We start from the raw sequence: 8,303 nt of genomic DNA on the forward strand, positions 1-8,303 counted from the left end.
ACTTTGGGATAGTTATCGATATTGCATAATGTCTTAAGATATGCACTGGAAGTCATCAGCATTTGCTGTGTGATGTTATCTGTATGCATACGTTTATGAAGATTTGACAAGATGTTGGAAGGAATACACTGCATGATTAACAGCATGCTCGAGTTTATTTATATACGCATTTAACACGTTTTCATTGTTAGTCAAGAACAGTTTGACAGTGGTGAGGGTGCTGCCATCAGAAATACGTTGTAAGTACTTCGAGCTCAACTCTTGATAACTCTTCGGTAGAAAGAATGGCTTCTGTTCTTTTCCTATCCATACATCTGACACGGAGGGTGTACAATCCCTTGAAAACGGCCATAGCCAAGAGCACTGCCAAGGTCGCACCAATCACGCTTGCAGTCGCGATGCCGGGGTAGTATTCGTAGTCGAGAATGGGAGATATGTAAGGGTGTCCAAAAGGGTCCGTTCCCCCAGCAGCCCAGTAGATGACAGTGAAGAGCAAGTAGATGATCAGGTAGAAGCCTGGGTAAATTGCGTGCACGAAGCGGACGACGATCAGAGTGAGAAAGATTTCGAAGAAGCAGACGACGGTAGGGAAGATATCTACGCTAATGTAGACTATGATGAATATAGGTAGATTTACCGAAATTATATAGTATACGTCTATCCAAACACCTCCGGTTACGAGGGGGCAGGAAGCTGCGGCAATGTTAAATAGACACCACTGAATCTGGTACCGAACTTTTTCTGAAAGTATAAGGAGATAGGTGATCGAGAAAGATAGATAAATGGTTTTCAACAGAAATTGTCACGACGAAAGACTAGAAAGAAACGAAAATGATCAAGGGCCTATGCTTGTTTATGCTGTATGCTAACAACTTTGTTATAAACATGGCAAGAGAATCAGGTACAGTCGGTTTCGCCCTTATTATCGGTTATATAAGATTCATATAAACGAGATTGTGTGCGAGAGAGAAAAGTTATTGAAAAATAATTAACGCAGATGATTGAGTGGTCTATAAAGACATGTAAAGGATATAAAGGAGAAACGAAACGACAACCTCATCAGCAAAAAAAAAAAATAATAATAATAATAATAATAAACGTTGCCGGAGAACGCTTTAATTACATTTTAAATGATACGTGTTTCTTAGTGTGCCGTTGATATTTTGTGAAATGAAAATATAAGAAATATGGGTTAATGTTTGATATGCAGCATAATTCAAACATTGTCAAAAGGAAACCAAAATCCGCATTTTATTATGAGCAATCGAATCTTCCCTCCTCATTTCAAGAAAATAGGCCATGACAGAAACGGTTTATACGCGTCACTATTTTGTTTGACAACATCACAATTTTGCATAATTGGCTGTTGTTCGCGCGCGCGCGCGTGTGTGTGTGTGTGTGTGTGTGTGTGTGTGCGCATGTGTATTTCAAGGCACCTGAAAAATGATTGTATTGCTAAGTTGGCAGTGTTTCACAATTCGTTATATCACGTAACCACAATGTCAAAAGGGAGTGTTTTGCATAAGACTTTGTCAAGGGGTAACCACAACCGCAAAAGTATCGAGCCTGGCATGGACAACCTTTGCGAAGAAACAATTGGATGCACACTATGTGATAGTGCAATACAAAATCAACAAAAGTTCGCATAAACTTTTGTTTGATTGCTGTCTTGTTTTTTTGGGGGATTGAAAATAGGTGAAATTGGTCAACCTAGTCAATGTGGAATACATATGTTTTTTTTAAAGACAAAGTCATCTACATTTTGCTAAAGTTTGAGATGATAAACAAATGGGAAATTGTGTTTTTAACAGTTTTCCTTGAACACTTTTTGTAGTTTAGAATAGTGTGATTGGGTGTGTCTTAGAGTCCCCTTTCATTTCTTAAAAACGCTTTTCACACTCTTCGCCTTCAACTCTTATAATTTTCGAAAGGAGGATACTACTGCTTTGGTATTAGTCACGATTAGAATGTGTTTATAGAGCATGATCATTTTCAGCTTACTGTAAGTATGATTTTTTACATCCTGGTTTTTGTTCCATTTATTGCACTCAGCACAGCTCACGGTCAGATTAAGCTCTTGAATTATCGACCCTATGGCAATAATTCAAAGCCTCTTTTCTCAGTACACACTTTTCCAAAATAGGTACTGTCTTTCCAATATTTAGATATGTTAAGAGAGTCCATTAGATAGGAGTAATACATCACTGAAAGTGTGCTCTTGTAGAATCTGCTTTAGCTTAAACTCCGTGTAGGGTGACTTTCTGTTGGTTTTGTGATGCAGGGTCACATCCGATATGCAAGGCTCGACACTAACTTAATCCTCTGGTGGCTCGTTCATCCCACTAAATCCTGCAAATCTAAAATTTCGTGGTTCCAAAGAGGAAATAAAAGCAGGCATAACAATCAGTCGTTAGTTGCGGTATTGGGCCGCTATTTAAAGAATTTTCGAAATATGGTTGCCAAACATCAAATGTTTGTGGTCTCGGGCCACCACTTAACTTGATTCCTGTATGCATAAAAGTCGGACTTTATAACAAAGCCTCTCGTTGACTTTCATGTTTAGCTTCCACCTCCTCCCTCAGTCAAGCCCAGCTATATGAGTACCTTCAAATGCTGCGTTTTCCCTGTTCTTCACGAAATCCATCGCAACGTTAAAGAAGGCAAAGCACACATAACATACGGAGGCAGTATACGCCCAGACCGGGAGGTAAATGAAGAACTTCCCGCCCATTGCCTTCACTCCGAGTACAACGTACGTTATGAAAAATACGAAGAAATAGGCGGCGAGTGCGGTCCGGTATAAGACGTAAAACCAGAATGTTATTCGTGGCTGAAAGAGATAAACAAAAGTTTGACACAGTTTTTGACGATATCAACATCAATATCAATCAGCTGATCAAATTAATCAGCACGACATTATTGAAAGTGAATAAAAGTCTGAAACTATTCAAAATAACCCCCCCCCCCAAAAAAAAAAAAAAGGATAAATGAATAAATTATCATCGGTAGCATTATGATATGTGTCAGTAGCGGGGTAATATTTTCATTTTTACACAGATAATCTCATGAAATACCTGTAAATGCATATCTACCAGTTTCACTGAAAATTCCGTTATGTAATGGAGATATAGACATTAACGAGATTTCTTAAATAATTACTTACGTCATACTGACGTTTGAGTGATCACATAGTTCCGAAGTTAAAAGCAAAAAAAAAAAAATAGAATAAGAAACGAGCGCTGGACATGAATGCATTACAAATATCTTGCTGAAAAATATTAAAATGTCCGTATTTTTTGTCTCCTCTAACATTATTATAAAATTGGCATAATGCCTAGTTAAATGAAGCTGTTTCAGTTTATCAACAAGGTAATAAAGAATATGTAAGTAATTATCGTCCAATTTCTCTTTTGAAAAGAATTTCCAAAATTCTCTCGAACATATTTTGGTATATTTTCCTGTAATCAAGTTTTGTAATGAATGCGATACTTTTTGTGATTCTCAATTTTGATTAAACAGAAAAACACTCTACTAGTCACGCTCTGCTTGCTTTTATCAATTAAGTAGCCCACGCTATCGACGATTCATCACCTATAGTTTGCATATTCCTGAGCCTGTCCGTGGCCTTTGACGCTATCGATCACGATATTTTGTTATATTAACTCTCGCACTATTATAGGGTACATGGAAAATACTTCGACTCGTTCAGGAGCTATGCAACCAACTGAAAACATTTTGTCAGTATAAAGGGCTTTAGTTCAAGTTTGAAAACGCCAGCTTGCGAGGTCCCTCAAGAATCTCTCTAGGGCACGCTTTGTTTATTTTTCATATAAATGATTTCAAAATTCATCTATTTTGTCCTTCCTTCCAGATCGTCATCCCTAATGGTACGTTATTGCGTAAATCCTCCGAACAAACGAAATTTGTGCATGCAATTGCGCAATACCAGATTGCAGTGCTATCCATAAACGTGTGGAACTGTGTGTGTGTGTGTGTGTGTACGCATCATACACAAACATTGTGACCGCGAGCTGCGGTGATTGGAGGAGAGAGGCCAGAAGACGCTTGGCTCTTTTGGCCTCTCTTCATGCGCATGCGCACTGTGAGTGAGCGTCCATTCGGATCCCTTCGGAAGCTTCGCTTGGCTCGGACAGCCCTTTTGGGTAAGACCCATGTGTGTTCGCTGACCCATTGAGCCAGCGCTATTCTCAGTCGGTGTCACGAAATTTGATACAGAATGGGGGGGGGGGGGGAGGAGGAGGCAGCGTGTTGCGTTCGTCTCCGTGCCGCACAAACCACTCGCCACGATTGTAAGGCTTTAACCGATAATTCTAATATATTCTTTTCACATCGCAACCCAATATAACACTTTTAGATGTAGCGAATAGAGAATTACAGCCAGTTCAACTGTGGATTCAAGCAAAGAAGTTGTCTTTCATTGCAAACAAAACTAATTATATGTTATTTTAATTCTAATTCTGTCACTCTTTTGCCAGGGGATATAAAAATGAATGATGATTTTTTAAGTTCAATAGAATGGTTTATTTTTTTTAGGTTTATAAATTGACCAAAATTATGATGGAAATATCACATAGATTGTTTGTTCTCGGATGCTTTTTATAAAGAAATACTGGAATTTTTACAAGCTCAAACATTTTTTCCGAAATATGTTTTGAAAAGTTTATATTCCACGCTTATTCTACCCTATATGGTCACGGTATACTTGCCTGGGGGTATATTGTGCGTAATCACTCACTAAGAAATTTCCAAATACGAGCTATTCGATCAATCAACCAATTGGTTATTATTCCTTAAGTTTGATGATTTTGTTTGTTTTGTTTTTTTAACCTAGGCACATTATTCAACGTATAGGTTAATAGCTAACGACTTGCGTGACATATTACGTATGTATTTCAGGAAAGAGAAACGAACAAACTATGAAGTTCACTCTGTACCCAAAAAGACAGAGAGATCACGTTTCACTTTCCACGTACTCGCACGCACTTTGTTGGAAAAAAAAAATCAAACAAACAATGAAAATGTTTTCACCAGACCCAAATTCTGGGATGATCTTCCCGCATATTTAATCGAGTGTCCTTCTCTGTAAATATTCTTAGACAAACACTCAAAATAACATTACTTAATGCTACTTAATGAGTAAAAATTGAAGATCTGAATATAAAAACGACCCAAGTCCAATTATTGGCCCAATTCAGTTTGACATGAGAAAATGTAGCTTATGCATGGACTCATCATGTGTATAAATGATAAATCCTAATTACCCCCGAAGGTCCCTTAAACGAATGAGTTAAATCTTATATGAATGTAAGAATGAAGAACTTGGGTCATTCTTACATTCATATTATAGCGCGCTCTCTCATCCTTCTTTCATCTCTAGAGCAGAATATCATGTGTATGATTCAAAGAACGACCCAAGTCCATATGATTCAAAGAATGACCCAAGTCCATCAGACAAAATGGCCTCTCCACAATTAATGTAAATGTTAATTGTCATAATAATATTATGTTCTAATATCTATTAACAATGCTGCCTTCCCATCAAGGTTAAATAGACTATTATTGGACAAATAAAACAAGATATGAAGGTTGGTTTTTTTTACGTTTACTCAAAATGGTCTTCCATGGACTTGGGTCCCTCTTATGTACAGATACTCAATCGCCTGGTTAGAATCATTTTACATGTTATTGTACATTATCTTCTTCCAATGCACGGCGGATCAATTTGCACTGTACTCTTGCTTTACATCTGGTTTTAGGGTTTATGCTCCCATATTATCCATAATAATCTCCACACTAGTATACTCACACTTTGAAATCTTTATGAGCTCCATTCTAGATAATTCAATCATGCTGATATACTTGTATATTTACATATGCTTATTTTTTCATTTATTTCGTATTCATGTTTCTTTTGTTTTTTATCTTTTTATTTTTTCTTCTGCCCTTTGTACCTTGCTTTTTACGCTTAGCTTTTATAATAGTTTTGTCATTAGTGCTTTGAGTCATCAATTGCAAAAACAAATTTACATTGGCATTTTATTTTTTACTGGAACCCGAGGTTATAAGCTTTGTTTTTGCAGTTCCTTAATATTTCACGAGTTATAGAGAATTATCTTTTATGTACAGAAGTATGTTAACACACTTTCTATTCATGACCTGCTTTACATCATATTGTGTACCATGCTTGCTTGTATTTTTTTTTCTTAATAGAGTATGTATAGATGTCAAGTGAAGTATGAAAATAAACACGCTGGAACTGTTGAATGTGTCTTGAGTGTGAGATCAGTGCAAGTTTAGCAATTTTGATCAATCACAAAAAACCCACAATTCAGATACAAGATCGTTGAGACATGAGACATAAGTGATGCAAGTTCCAAAATAAAAGGGGAAAATAAAAAATAAAATATGTGCAGAATTAGGAGAAAAGTGATTAAGTACGGATCATCTGACTATTCTACCAGCGTTCGCGTGGTACTTTATACGACTTTCAGTTTTATTGAGACAAAATGATTACTCTCTAAGTAAGATTTAGTTGACTAATTTCTTGCCTCCTTGTAGAATAACGTTGCACACGTAATCCCCACCTCATACTCACGTGTTGTGTGGACACGTCCCTCAGTCGTCTACAACAAAGTTTGAAGTCCGCCCATTTAATGGAGTACCATTTTCTACTTTCATCTTCACTATTCGGGGTTGTCTGCACGGTCGATGTTAATTCCTCCGAAACTGGACAAGGTGAACAGTGATGTAAAAAGAAAATCACATTAAAGTTGGACGAGCTGTCCGTATTTTTCATCATTCATGGCAGAAATGGTTGATTAAAACAATTCAATTGTATAAATGCGGCAATTCGAAAGGCATAGAATATGACAGACATATCGTTCATGCCTTTTCACTGGTTTAATGAATAAAACAAGGAAGCAAACAAAAACACAAACAAACAAACGAATGAATAAAGAGAAACATGTAACGACACCTCTTTGCGACACGAAGTTCTGATCGTATTTTTGCCAAAATTTTGCAACAAGGAGAACCAGGATGGTTACGGCAGCTGGTATACCAATGGCTAGTCCGAAGATGAGACCGACAATATCCCGTTCTCCTGAAATGTGATATAGATAAAAACACGTTATTTACTAAGCACTCGAGTTAAAGTCATTAAACATGTCTATGAGTACCTCGATAATTTTTCACTACGTCGGTGATATTTAGCGTATCCGTAGCGCCACAGACGTGTATCAAAGTTGACTTTATGATCAAAACAGCTGTATACAAACTTACATTATAAAAGGCCTTTGGCGTGATATTAGTAACTTTTTTTATTTTCATGCATTTTTTTTTTTGATAGCAAGACCAACTCACATTCGTTTGTGTTGTCAAACAGTTACGTTTTCGTAAAACTACCATTTGACAAATCAGAATGAAAACGTTTGTTGAAGTATTAATTGTTTGCATATTTGCATACTTTCTTTTTTCGTATTTGTAGAATTAGTTTTGATATTACACACGTTATCATTAAAAAATAATAATCTTCCAAAAATATCCACAAAACCTGATAGAGGTAAAAGAGTGATTTTCTTGGTCGACGTTCCATTCACGGAGTCACCGGTAGCTTTGCACACGAAAGTTTGCTCCGTCCCACGGTTAGCTGAAATCTCGATTTTCTCGAACCTCTAGTAAGTGCCGTCAGATAGTGTTGTCTGTCGCGAAGCCATGGATTTTAGTCTCCTTCCAGACTCAGTGGTCCACATCATAGAAACGTCGGGCTTGAATCCACTCACGACACACGTTAGTGTGATGAGATGAGTGTTAGGAGGTCGGTACGTACACTTGCTTTGACGGGACTTACTCTCATTGACGCATTTCTCGATTGTATGTTTAGATGCCATCGCTAGGGAAAACAGGAAAATCATGAGACGTCACATATCTGATAATTACAATTTGAGTTTGTTGCTATTTTTTGTTTAAGTCAGGAAATATCTCAGACAATTTTAACAGATTTCATCTCTCTCGTTAAAAAGACGTGTCATATATTTCCGATATGATTTGCTATTGAACACGAACCATGCCAGGAAGATAAAACCCTGACCAATGTATAACAAAATACTTATTGCATATCTCGTGTCATGATTGACACAGCTACTCAATGTGTCTTCAAAAATTTGCAAAATTCCATATCTGGCACTTATATCTTATTTCAAGGGCCATAATCATGAAGTTTAATCTCATATATGGATTTTGTAATTTGTGATGCTGGTCAAGAAAAGTTTTGCACACTATTT

The 8,303-nt window shown here is 37.0% G+C and overlaps 1 pseudogene; it reads right to left on the reverse strand.

The window, feature by feature from the left end:
* Positions 1–226: 226 nt before the first annotated feature.
* Positions 227–7,775, reverse strand: LOC140227859 (protein rolling stone-like; annotated as a pseudogene).
* Between the last annotated feature and the right edge of the window lie 528 nt (positions 7,776–8,303).

The sequence above is a fragment of the Diadema setosum genome, chromosome 4, assembly GCF_964275005.1.
Source record: "Diadema setosum chromosome 4, eeDiaSeto1, whole genome shotgun sequence".
NCBI classification, from domain to species: domain Eukaryota; kingdom Metazoa; phylum Echinodermata; class Echinoidea; order Diadematoida; family Diadematidae; genus Diadema; species Diadema setosum.